The 13,335-nt window shown below is 40.8% G+C and overlaps 1 long non-coding RNA gene across 1 annotated transcript in view; it reads right to left on the reverse strand.

Annotated features, from left to right (window-relative positions):
- Positions 1-8,410: 8,410 nt before the first annotated feature.
- LOC137151077 (uncharacterized) overlaps positions 8,411-13,335 on the reverse strand; it is a 41,522-nt gene continuing 36,597 nt past the window's right edge. Inside the window, exon 3 of the long non-coding RNA XR_010919163.1 lies at positions 8,411-8,527. This is a non-coding gene — a long non-coding RNA (uncharacterized lncRNA). The remainder of the gene's footprint in view (positions 8,528-13,335) is intronic.

The following is a 13,335-nucleotide window of genomic DNA, read 5'->3' on the forward strand; positions in this document are numbered from 1 at the left end:
TTCAACATAGAGACGTAACCAATGATTGTAGGCGGACCCAAAGACACATTTGAACATGTATTGTAAAGACGGGGCGTGATATTTGTATACTTAACTACTTTAACTGTTGTTATTTGTAACAACATGTATCGTCTGGGCCACCCATCACCAGTTGCTCAAATGGTATGGTATCAGTATCAGGTATACTGCTTCCCAGCATGACATCCATGGTTTATGAATCTCAACAGTTGTACTTTGAAGCCATGCTCACTCTTATATCAGATACACTTGTTTGTAAGCGGATCAAAGCAAATGCTACAGTGCATCTTCCCTTTCATTTTTTCATGTACTATTCAGAGGATTTTCACTCCATCCCTGATGTTTCCCACAGAAGAAGAGTATCTGTCCTCATAGCAGTTAGGATAGCTATGCTAATTATGATTTATCTATCCAGTGCCTGTGGGTTAAATCAGATAGACAATCACTACATTCTCAAATGAACTCACACAGGAAAATTATGCAAGAAAAAAACACCACATCAGTTGTGGGTGAGCACTTTTCCCATAGGTCAGATGTAGAGTGATTGCTATCAGTACTCATCCTTGGAGGAAACCTGCATAACACGTTCAAAAGATGAACCTGGGAGCTTAAATTCATAACTTTGCTAGACACTAAAAATCACAGTTTCAATATTGCCAACCCCAAATGTTCAAAAACCATGAGTCAGGGTCAACAGAAATCATGAGATTGGCTTTAAAATCATGAGATTATGTAAAAATAATAGAGTTGGTGGTCTTTTTATTTGCCTTCTGTTTTTTGAGCCTTCAGGGTGCACTGGGGGTCACATTTGGAAGCTTTCTCCACAGCCACGAGGGCCAGAAACTTACTTTTTCTTTAAGAATGAAGGCTGAAATCATCACATATCCACTGGACTTCAGGAGCTGGGGCTTTAAGGAAAACAACAATTATCATGAGACTCATGACAAAATCATGAGAGTTGGCAACACTGTAAGACACTGCACTTATGGCTTATTACAACAATCTGTAACCTACTAATCCCCCTTTTTGTCCTATGAGTACAGATGTTAATGGGCCACTTCACCTTGAATGGTCTTTTAGAATATGTGCTATCTACTGATGCTAAACTATCTGTTCAACCTTGTATTTAGCTGTGGCATTCTGCATATCTTTCCCAGACCTGAGGAAAAGCTCTGTGTAGCATGAAAGTTTGTCTCTCTCACCAGTAGAAGTTGGTCCAGTATAATATATTACCTCACCTACCTTGTCTCTCTAATATCCTGGGACTAACATGGTTACAACGACACTGTATACAACAGTTAAAGTATCAATACTGAGTCAGATACTGGCAAATACTGATTGTTTTATGGAACTAAACACAAACACATTTCTAATGATTAGGTAAAATTGAAATTTCAGCAAAAAATTACATAAGTGAAAAATAATGGCATGCATCAATAAAGAAGAAAGTCCATCTATAAGATTTTGAGGTCAATGGTAAAACACAATGCAATGCTCTCATCTCTTTTACTGTGACCTTCTGAGAAGTGCTAAACTCAGATTGAGATTTACCACATGCTGAAACTGGGTTCTTTTTCACAGTTATTTCCCATTTAATGTATGGTCTCTTCCTTGTCATTTACGTATAGGTTCTTTCTCCCTTGTAAAGATATTTCATTGCTTATAAAACAGCAGCGTGCAAAAGCTAACTCTGACCTTCCAAAAGATTGCTTTAACCGTGACTAATTTCTCACCTTCTGCTGTAATTAGCACTGACTTCATTTTAATGCATAATTCATATTTTGCAAAACTTATTACAGAGCATTCAGCAGTTCAAGTGTTCAGCCATCCAACCTATTGGATTTGCCAGATGAGTAAAAAGGGATCATCCTTTTTGCATGTGTAAGCGGCGGAATGGACCTGCTGTTGTGGGGAACTTTCCTTGCTTATACATTACCCCGGTGGAGTTGGTTAGCAAAAGGATCTGAGTCCCTGCTCCCACTCTCTTTACCCAGAGGCCCGCCTGACCTCGAGGGCTCCCCTCCCACTCTCCTGTGTGGTGGGGTCCCTGTAACCCAGATAAGGCTGGGCCCAGCATTCCTGGGGCTCAATCCCCAATTTTGCCATGGTCCCTTAGGGCAGGGGCTAGGGTGTCCCCACTCCAGGGTACTAACTCCACACTGGGCGCTTCCCTGACCCACTAATCATTGCATACAATGCAAAGAATACAGTTTATTAAACAAACAACAATCAAAAATCAAATAAAAAATAAGAAAAGCAGAAAAAGGTTAAAGGAAAACACCCAACACTGCCCCCTGGCACGGGGACACCTAAAATAGTGTTTCTGGGGTGTAAGGGAGGTTCACAGTTTGCGTCACATGTTGCAGGCCAACTATCCAGGCCCTGGCTATGCTGCAGGGATGCAGGGAGTCAGATACTTGCTCTGGCTGTAGCCACACACTCCCAGGGTTCCCCTTGCTCTCCCCAGCTGCTCACCACACCTGGCTCCAGCCCCAGCTCCTGCTCTGCTCTGCTCAGTGCAGCTGCACTCAGCTCTGCTTAGCTCGGCTCTCTGGGATGTCCCTCTGGCTCTGCTGCTGTGGGCCAGCTCAGATCAGCTCAGCTCCCTGGGCTCCTTCTCTGGCCTCCGCACCCAGCTCCAGACAGCTCCAGCCCCTGCTTTGCTCTGCTCAGTGCAGCTGCGCTCTGCTCTGCTCTCCTCGGCTCTCTAGGATGCCCCTCTGGTTCTGCTGCTGTGGGTCAGCTCAGCTCAGCTCAGCTCAGCTTTCTGTACTCCTCATCTGACCTCCCAGCTGCTGGCTGCTTTGTCCTTAGCTCTGCCCTGCTCTGTCCAGGCATGCCCAGGCAGACAGCTCCAGCTCACACAGAGGGCGGGGCTCCCCCCACGTTCCTGGTTCCCTCATTGGCCTGCCCGCCCTGTCAATCAGGCTGACCTGAGTTGGCCTCTCCCCACTGGCCCTGGGGGCTGTGTCAGTTTCAGGGTCCTGCTTCCTCAAGAGATGCCAACCAAAAAGACCCACTAAGTTTCAGTAAGGGGCTAATAGACTCCTTACACATGTTTAAAAAGTTATACTGGCAAAGTAAGTAAAAGCTTGGGGAGTCACTACAGATCCTTCCATTATTCAAATAGTAATGTAGTGTGCTAGCCAGTTTGCTAATGAATGTTAGCATCATTGTAAGTTGTTTCATAGTACCATATAGCCATGTCCTGGTCAACTTGTTTACATGGCTGGTAGTCGAATTGGCTGCTAAGGCAGGAGACTGACCTGAACTGAGAGAGTTACTGCTGAGCACTCACTTTTCATATGCACAGAGAGCATCTACAAGGGATACTCACTTTCCATGAGGAAAAATGCCATTTATCTAATTTTTGACTAAATTTATGTCTTGAATATGAATTATCATAATTTTGTCATGAGAGGTCATGTCAGAAGACTGTCTTCTCTGTGCTTGCAACCAATTATTAAGTAGAAATTAGGCAATGTCTTTCAAGAACAGTGGATCTCAAATGACCATAAGCAGCAAAGATATATGCCTATATGGTCATATAGCTGATCTTTCTTTTGTTCATACTTGTGAATGAAATATTTTTGCCACCTCAATTCTATACTATCTTTAGCTTAAAGTATCATTTAGATTTAGGAAATCTATTGAGTTAATTCTTGTCATAGTTTTCTCAAGTCGATCCACAAATCTTGCTTGAGAATTAAGTCCCTGGCTTTGACACTTTCCTACTTCTTGCATTGGTTGCCCTTCCACTGAAAAAAAAAGCTCTACTTTCTTCTACCTCCAGGTGCACCCAATATTATTTTTTTAGTCAGACAATCAATGTAATCCTTATTTCAGATCACGCTATTGAGAACAATAGTAAAGACAGCACTATTATTTCTTCACTTTTCTCTGGTGCCAGAAGACAAAAAACAAATAAACAAAAAACTTTCCTGTCTTTATTCAACAGAAATAATCAACAAGGGTTACAAATGGCTGCCAAAGTGGTGCTAATTCAAGTGGCAATTGCATTATAAAATATATTCTAAAATAAAGAATTCCAGTATTGTGGAAATTTGAAATGAGTGCTGATTTAACTATAATTTTGGTAATCTGTTGATAGAAGATGAAGTGTGTACATGAACTAGTTCAATGAATTGCCCACTTTGGCATGCAATCTTGTGGCCCAGGCCTGAGGACTTTTTCAAAAGCAGTCTGAATAAAATTTTCAAATGCTACTAAGTAATAGGAGGTTGGAGCCATAGTTCATTCTCAAAAGTGATTTAGGCACCTAGAAGCCTAAGGCTATGTCTATACTGCACAGTTCACTTGAGTTTGAGCACCCATGTTAGCTTGGTTTATAAAGATTTCCTCTTTGTTTTTCCTCTGATTATCTGTGTCAATTACAGATGTTGTACTATGGACAATTCATTGTATAGTTACACAATATTTTGTGATGAGTAACTTGGAAAACAACGATTTCATGTTTTTTGAGGGTAAGGGATCTAACTGAAAAAACTTTTATTCTAGTGGTGCCTAGGATGCCAGGGAAGATCAGGGCCACTCTGTGCTAGGTGCTATACAAACACATAGTGCCAGACTGTATGTTTTTGGGGATCTGGACTATCTAAATAGATGAGACAGACAAGAGAAAGAAAATGGAAGCATTGTCATCCCCATTTTACAAAGAAGGAACTGAAGCATGGAGATATTAAGGAGATGTTTCTTCAGATATCCTGATTCCTTGTCGAGTGTTTGAACAACAAGATCATCTTGTCTCTCAATTAGCCCCAGCTTTTCAAAGTTAGAGGCTTGTGTTTCATGTAACTCTGTGTTTTGTTGAAATGATGTCTCTATAATAAAGAGAGATGCAGTTGGGACACCATCTGCTTCACTACGTCACAGAATGAGATCTGAATCAAGTCACAAAGGTGAGAAGGTACCTGCTGAGAAGGTAACATACTAACTTTAACATCTCTGCTCTATTTAATCAGGAACACGTGCATGACCTGAAAACCCCCTCCCCCCATCCAAATATTTCATTACCTACAATTCTCAATTCAATAGGAATAAGCTCTTACAACCCATGAAACCCCCACATTTCTCCCCTGTAATAACATGATCTGTCAAACCGTAAGATCTCATTACCTTAACCATTGATTTGTCTCTGAAGCTGGCAAAAAATGAATCTTTTATGAGTCTCAGCACAGATGATAAAAAAAAATCCACCTGAATTTTCAAAGTATTGATCTTTTCAAAAACTCCATGTGCAACAGCCTCATAATCAGAGGGAATGAACACAGACTCCCACAGGGCAATGGAAATGCTTTCTTGATCCTCATTTTTCCTACAGATAGATTTCTCATATACCTGCTTTACATTCACATAATATTAGGAAAGATACAGCGGTCAACATTAAAAAGGGCAGAATTTGCCAACAGTTTCCACAGAGTGGCATCTGAGTCGTAGTTCTAAATATATGGGGCATTGTGGTATCTCAGATTTCACTCCTTGATAACTGCTGACACATGCTGTCTTTTTAATGGGGCCTAAAGGCTATGAAATCTGCTTTTTCTGTTCCAGATACTTGAAATATGCTTTCCAGTTTTGGTTAGTTACAATCCTATTGTTTATTTCTTGCAAGAAATCATTATAATAAATTTGCATAGTTTACACAGCTTTCTAGGTTGCTCATCAAGTGTAGAGATTGTGCTGGAGCAGTGCCATGTTTGTTAATATCTATAAGGAGTTATAACATACAACTATAATGTGGTGTTAAAGTATTACTTATTGCACTAATTTGCTCTTCATCTTTACACCTAAGTTTTCTGGAAAGTTTAACTGAAAGAGCCAATTTTTCATCATGTTTTTATCTTATATTGTCCTAATTGGAATAGCTTTTGAGTATAGGTTAATGTATAAATGTGTGTGACATTCCTAGAACTAGGGGTAAGTTAAGCCTATTCCAAAACATTCAACTATTATTGAACACAAAATATACAATAAGATCAAAAAGGACTGAGCAGTTTGAGCAACTCTCTAAAATTAATAGTTTATTCTTTAAAATTGTGTAGGGATTGCTGAGAATGTGAGCAGTTAAAAGGCCTTCAGTGCTGAGGCATGGTTTACAGACTCCACCCAGAAGGCATCAAGGAACGTGTTCGATTCATCTCTCTGGTAATAGACAGAGCTACAGTTGTTTGCCTTTAATGCAGTGATATACACATTTACTAAGCTTCATTGGGCCAACCATAGGGAACTAGTTTCCCCCCACACCTTCTGCATACTACTGGAAGAACGTGCTGTAGGAAATTGGGATTGTAAAATGAACAGATTTATTTAAAAGTCCGGGATTATTTGTAACTATTTTGGAGGCTCTTCATTGGTACTGATCACTGTGGTAACTGAGCAACTCAAACCCATTAACAAACGTATCCTCACAACACCCTCTGTGAGGTAAGGCAGCCTTATTAACTCATTTCACAGCTGGAGAAACTGAGGCACAGAGATTAACTAACTTGCCCAGCATCAGAGAAGAAGTCTACAGTAGACCCTGGAAATAGAAACTGGATCTTCCTGATTTCCCTGTTTAGTGCCTTAATTATAAGACCATTCTTCCTTCATCCTCTCCTACAAGAAGCTTGAGACATTGCTAAGAACCATACATATAAGGATCCATTTTTCAAAGTGTGTACAGAAGGTTCTGCACATAAATGCTATTTCAAAAGACCAGTGTTCATGACCATATTTCCCTATGAAAATGTGCTCTGAAAGTTTAAATGCTCTGGATGGCAATATGAGCACATCACTGCTTCAAGTGTATTACTGACCAGTTACAACAGGAATACAATGCCTCCATGTATGTATGCATTAGGGAAGGCAACTACAACAAAGATGCCAGGAATTAGGCTACTACTTCAAAAAGAAAAAAATAATACTTAATTAACAAAACTACATTGGTGGGAACATATAGTTCAAAAGAACAATGAAACGAAAACAAACGACATTCTCTAAAATGAAATACTGACACAACAGGAAATAGCGCATATATTGCTAAGCAATCTTTCGCTATTCATATTGGGAAAACCTGTCAGCACATGGTGCTGTAATACAGACAAAGCTTTGTACTGTGTTCCCAGCTCTCCAGCTTGGTTACCCATTTTCCCTCTATTTTCTTTTCATGTTCTACAAAAATGTGCCAAGGGCCCTACATTTCTCACTTGTGAGAGGATTTCCAGCGCCAGCAAACTCTTTCCTTCAAGCAAATGTTGCCATTCCAAACAAGTTGCCAGGGTTCCTAATTGAACTGTCACTGCTCACGCTATTCACATCATTTTATCCCATCCCTGAAAGCAGTGCAGGCAAGTTTTCCTTGAATGATTTAACTATGAGGAGTTCTTCTGCAGAAGAATAGAAAGAAGCTAATGATGTGTTGGAAGCTATTCAATAATAATGACTAAAACTTGTTATATAAAACACCCCAAAGAATCTAGATTCTTTTCCTTTTGGTAGGCTTGTGCTTGATCTAGTTACAGGGAAAAAAGCAGTGAAGGGAGAATTGCACTCCTTTTTGACTTATGTTCAACAGTGTGTTACTCGGTGAATAATGGGTGCTCCAGCTTCCCTTAATGAGTCAAGCTGCACTGCCAGCCCAGCCTAGCTACTCTTCTCTCCGCTGTCAAACATTTCTTTCATGCTGTCAAGGGATCAGCAGGGGTCCCAAGGTGTCACTCCGCCAAGCGACAGTGTTGCCAGCAGCAAGAGTCCAAGAGGGCCACTTTAATTAGTAATAGTATTGTCCAGTGGTGAGAGTTCAGGGGACGGCTTTACCACTTTCCCTAGGGGCCATATCACTCAGTGGTCAGAGTGGAATCTGAGCCCACCCTACTCCACTGGGTTCCAACACAGGGCCCTTCAAAACCAGGGTTCAAGTCTCCACAACCCCAAGCACATCATCTGGGTTGCTTCCTACACTTTGCTCTGTGTCTGGCAGCTTCTCCTTCAGTCCCCACAGACGACTGGCTTTCCATGGTGCAGCTTGAATCTTCTGCCCCGGCAGCTCGGCGTGTCGGTGCGCACAACTGCTCTCCTCTTCAGTCAGCCCAGACGGAGCTGAGCTGCTCCCTTTTGAATGCTCCCTCCACTAGGAGCAGGCCACCAAGGGCAAGAGGGTAATGGCCTCTTGGGCCCAAAGCAGTTTGTTTACCCTCCTCCCGCCAGTGTGGGTTTGATACACCGCATCACACATGCACTCTATGGAAAAGATGAGTGTTCACTGTGCTCTTCTCAGAGGCAGCTTCAAGCCAAGAAGCTGCCTGGCAGCACTGCGTTTTAAAGACGTCGCTTCACCACCAACTTCTCATGCAATGATTTCACATACTAGAGAACGCTAACTGAATCATACCTGCGGGAGGCCAGTTAGACTCCAATTCCAGCGACCAAAGATCAAACATCAGCTGTAGGCACAAATGAAATCCTATCAGCTCTCACGGCTTGGCTTTGTAACTTGCAATTTTAGAGGCTGTAAAACAGGAGATCAATCATTTCACACTGTAACCAGAATGGACATTCCAAAATATTTGTTAAAACCTCTCTCTATCATTCACTTCAAGAGTGAAAATTTCTTGACCACCATAACCTGGAGTCATAAAATATCACAGGAAAGAACATCAGCATGCTATTTCAAGTTATTTGTGTCTCTCTCCTGTTCTGAATAAAAGATCAAGGATGCTTCCCAACCAGAAGAAAATTTGATTGGCAATTATCATTAAGCAAGAAGTGATATCTACCCGTCTGTAGTTTTTCTAACGCACATATCAAATTGTTATATGTGTGATAATGGATCCCACACAGCTATCTATCTATATATCAGGTCTTGTATTGGTGTCCATCAGTATAATATCTCAGCACAGTATCTAGCTAAAGAGGTCCTACAAGGAATTAGATAAAACTCTATTCAAGTTATGAAACCAGGAGAAAATGCAGAGCCATAAATTGAAATTGAATAATGGCAAATGTGGGTGGTGTATGAAAAAGGGCTTCATCATCCATGACTCTATTATCCTCCAGGAACAGTTCCTTAAATAGACCTTCTGCCTTACACAATTGTGTGGAAAAGTCTATCTATAACCACACAGTGGGGGCTCTTGGTGTTTATGAATATAGGTTTAGGATGAATTAGCTACCATTTTCCAGATATATTGGCTGAAAAGCAGATGTTCATGCTATGGAACAGGGGACAGACTAGATGAACCTACAAGTCTTTCCATCCAAATGATACTCTGTATTCCTGACCAGGAGTAGAGTTATCCACTAGCAGCAAGACAGTTTTTAGTGGGAACAGCTTCAAATCATGAGAAAAATTAGAGCGGTGTGAAATCTCTGAATTTCAGCTCAAACTCACTTAGCCTGCATTATACACACATCAGTGAAAGATATTCACACCTCTGCAAACTCCATGAACTGCCTTCTCCCTTTGCTGGCTATTTCTCTGTGAAGACAAAGAGCTTTTCCCACCACCTTTACTTCTTTTCCTTAATTAAACTAGCCCTGAAGAAATAATTAAGAGTATGTTAAAGATTCATTTTTGGCAGACTACTCAGTTTATATTTGCATAGCACTTTGCAGGGGAAAGTACTGTATTTAAGTGCTATGCATTATCATGTGATAGAGAAAGGACAGTGCTCCCTTCAGAGCATGAATGGAGTTAATTGAACCCGAACATGCAAAACAAAGTAGATTCATGTGTTGTATAACTCCAGTATTGGCCGCCTTCCCATTAGAGAGAAAGAATCTCAATAGCAAGAGCATTTCCCTCCCCTTCTACCCAATGCATTCGTTGTTACAACATACACCTAAACTCATTGAAGGGCATCACACTATAGAAAAGATATAATAACTTGCCTAATGTTAATTGTCAAAATCATTAGTTTCGGGGTCAGCATGAATTAGGCCCCAACAAATACAAAGTGATCCAGCAGTTACATCGCTGTATTCCCGTTCCCCTTCTCTTTGGTGAACTGGTTTGCTATTCTAATATAGAACAAATTATACAGCAATAATATGGATAATAAAAAATAACTTTCCTTAGCAGAGGAGCCAAAAATCCTTCTTATCACTTTAAAACTACTTCAATTCATGAATATTCTTCATAGGTTTCCTTGACCCAGCAGGCCAGATCCTAGCCCTTTCTGTGGCTGCTTTGCACTCATCTAATGGCACAAAACCACCTTATCTCCCTAACTTAAGATTCCCCAACACAGAGGAATAGTGAGGATACACTAATTTGCATTGAGTGCTCAGCTGGCCACAGGATAATGGAGGTTGTAGAGATTACATATCTTTGCCTTATGCCCTTCAGTCCTACTCTGAGTGGACAATGTCAACATATTTTTAACGTCTGCCATGGAACTTTAATATCAGATATTTGCCAGGAATGGTCTCCTCTGAGTTGAGTATTATGATAAAAAAAGGGAGCTGAACCTTATGTGTGCTTTCTCTTTCCAAAACCAAAAGCTGGAATGTATCAATATTTGTTTCAGTTACTATAGAAAATGTACATCTGCCATGAAATACTGAAGATGTTTCTCAGTCATGGACATTCCTTTATATTGGATAGCAGTATTTGGTCTTGTGAGACCAGGTTATGATACTGTATGCAAAAGACTTGCCCTATGTTATCAGGCCATTTGTCCATCACATCTGTCATGTTGTCTGTTACAATAACAATATACCATACTTCAAGAAAAGGTGAAACTCCTTCAAGATGCATCCGGTCAAATATGCATTGTTGTACACAAAGGGGAAACCGTGATGAGCAGTTTACCTAATGTATGAGATTTGATTTCCTTTATCTAAGTATGATAGGATGATGAGCAAGAACTGCTAAGTCAGCCCTCCATCACACCAGCTCCAATTTAGGGAGGTAAACTGGAGCTGGCTGGAGAAAACCTGCACCTAACGAGAGAATGGGAGACAGCTGCCTGCCCAATTAGCCTGAGACTGCATAAAGGGCTGAGAGGAAGAATGCTAAGGGAGGGAGCCATGGAGTGGAAGTAGAGTGGTGGCTCTTCCCTCCTGCATGTAGATGCTTAGAGGCAAGCTGTGTGCGGGAAAAGGTACTAGGAGCACAATGTGTAAATAAATCTGCACTAGTGGTTAAGGAACCCCAGGGTCTCTGAGTGACTTTGTGAGTGCAGCAGAAGTAGAAGAGGGCAGGAATGGTGGTCCTCTGTTACACTTAGCATGGGTCACAAATAACCTAATCCTGTAAGCCCTCCATATGACTTCCATGGAAGTTCCCTGTATGGTAGACTTGCAGAACTGGGCACCAAATGTTACTATGGGTCATAAAACTGTCCAACTTTTCAGTCTTACTGAATATTTCTTCTACGTATCCAGTGTGTGTAGGTTTCTCCAGCTTTTTGTGGAACATCAGAAAAAAATAAAGATCTAAACACATCACATATTTTCAAGATAGAACGCCTGCAGGGTGCATGGATATGCTGTTCCAACACATGAAAATATTTATCTGTCAAGCTCCAATCATCGCTAGGGATGGTTAGACTTGAAAGTCACCCCACTCCACCAGGAGTTTGAAGTTTCTTCCAGCAAGTATCCCGGCAACCCTGCCTATCTTTACTTACTTACTGGCGGGGTGAAGGGTGTTGGAGGGAACAAAAAGGATGATATCAACAGGATGTCAAGGACTTAAATAAATGGGTTTTAAGGTTGGTGTACAGATACACTGCAGGCTATTTTGAGATGCCAGCTTCACTTAGGATGAAATGCTTTTCAGCTGTTCTTCCTCTGGTAAGTATAAGTATTTTAGAGTGAGATGAAGGAGCAATGCAAGTGTGTCGTCCAGCCCAGTCCTCACCAATTAATAGCTAAGTCAGTGTGTTTTTCTGGTGGGTTCCACCCCACACCCAGCTTTTTGCTGCACAGGCAGAAGAGCAACCGCTTCCCTGTTTCCTTACACCACGCCCTGGAATATCTGCTGCTACCTTCTCCCCTCCCCCTTCATTTTATTTCTGTTTTTTCTGTCTGTTCTTTTTTTCTTCTTTTTAGCTCTACCCATTTTTTGTGGCTCCCTTATTTTATGATCTCCCTTCAAAATTCTCTGTTTACCAAAAAGCAACATGCTGCTTGGAATCAGGGTGTCCACAGGTGAGTCCATCAGGGTGGGCTGCATGTACTTTTACTGCTGAGCTGGTTTGCCCACAGGATTAAACAATGGAAGCTTGGGCTGGTGAGATAGTGCCTGAGTCTGCAACATGTGACTGTATTAGGAGTTACTGTGGAATCAGGAATATGATAGGTGAGTTTCAAGAAGCCACCAATTGCTTTGCTTGCAGTTGCTTTTAGGGTGGTAGTTGGGGCATTTCCAGGGTCATTCAGCTTTCTCCAATTCCACTATTTCTTTCTTCTGCACTGCATCTTCGCACAGTGTTAGAACGCTCCCTTCATACTGGACATACTGATATATCCATGATTTTGATAATATTTTTAACCACTTTATAACTAAAAATAATAATAACTAATACTTTGCACTTCTGGATTTCAAAATGCTTAATAGGTATTAACTAATTAAAACCTCATAGCAGCCTGGTATAGTAAGTAAGGGATATGTAGTACAGCCACATCTGGGGATAGAATGCAGCACCTCTTCAACCGCATAGCAAGCCATATTTAATGACAAGCTTTGAAGACAAATGCAGCAGGTCACTTGAAAATGCTGTAAGTTTTACAGGCAAAAATGTATCCCATTTAAGCTGTAGGCTGAGTGTTATCTGATCTGAATAGTATAGGACATCAGGGTTAAAACCCTTACTCTCAAGAGCACAGCACGTTCAGAACTGAAAAAGATATTGAGACGAAAACATTTTTCCACATTATAGTATTTCTTTCGTCCTATTCATTTGAAGGGATACACTTGTTATAGTTACTAAGAAACCTCAACAGCAACAGATACAAGTCTTCCAAACCAACAGAATTTTTAATAATTAGTTAAAACAAAATTTTAAAATTCCTTTGGGAGCTGTCATTTTCTCCCTCACCCTCTAAATACTTTAATTATCTTTTATTATTCTCTTTTGTTCATTTATAGTTAGGATTTCTGCCAAGCTTGCAATGAAATAGGACTCTTATGACTAGGGCTGCTCGTTGCTATATCAAAAAGTTCTTCTACTGTATACCAGATAGATTAATTTTAGAGAGATGGTGTCACTCTATTTTGTCAAAATATCCACATCCAATAACTTCCGTTTTGAACACATGCTAGAGGTGAAGTTCCTCAGGGATCAGTCTTGGGACCAATCTTATTTAACA

This window comes from Emydura macquarii, unplaced genomic scaffold (genome assembly GCF_026122565.2).
Source record: "Emydura macquarii macquarii isolate MOO-44397 ecotype Brisbane River unplaced genomic scaffold, CSIRO-AGI_Emac_v2 contig_1043, whole genome shotgun sequence".
In the NCBI taxonomy this organism is placed as follows: Eukaryota; Metazoa; Chordata; order Testudines; family Chelidae; genus Emydura; species Emydura macquarii.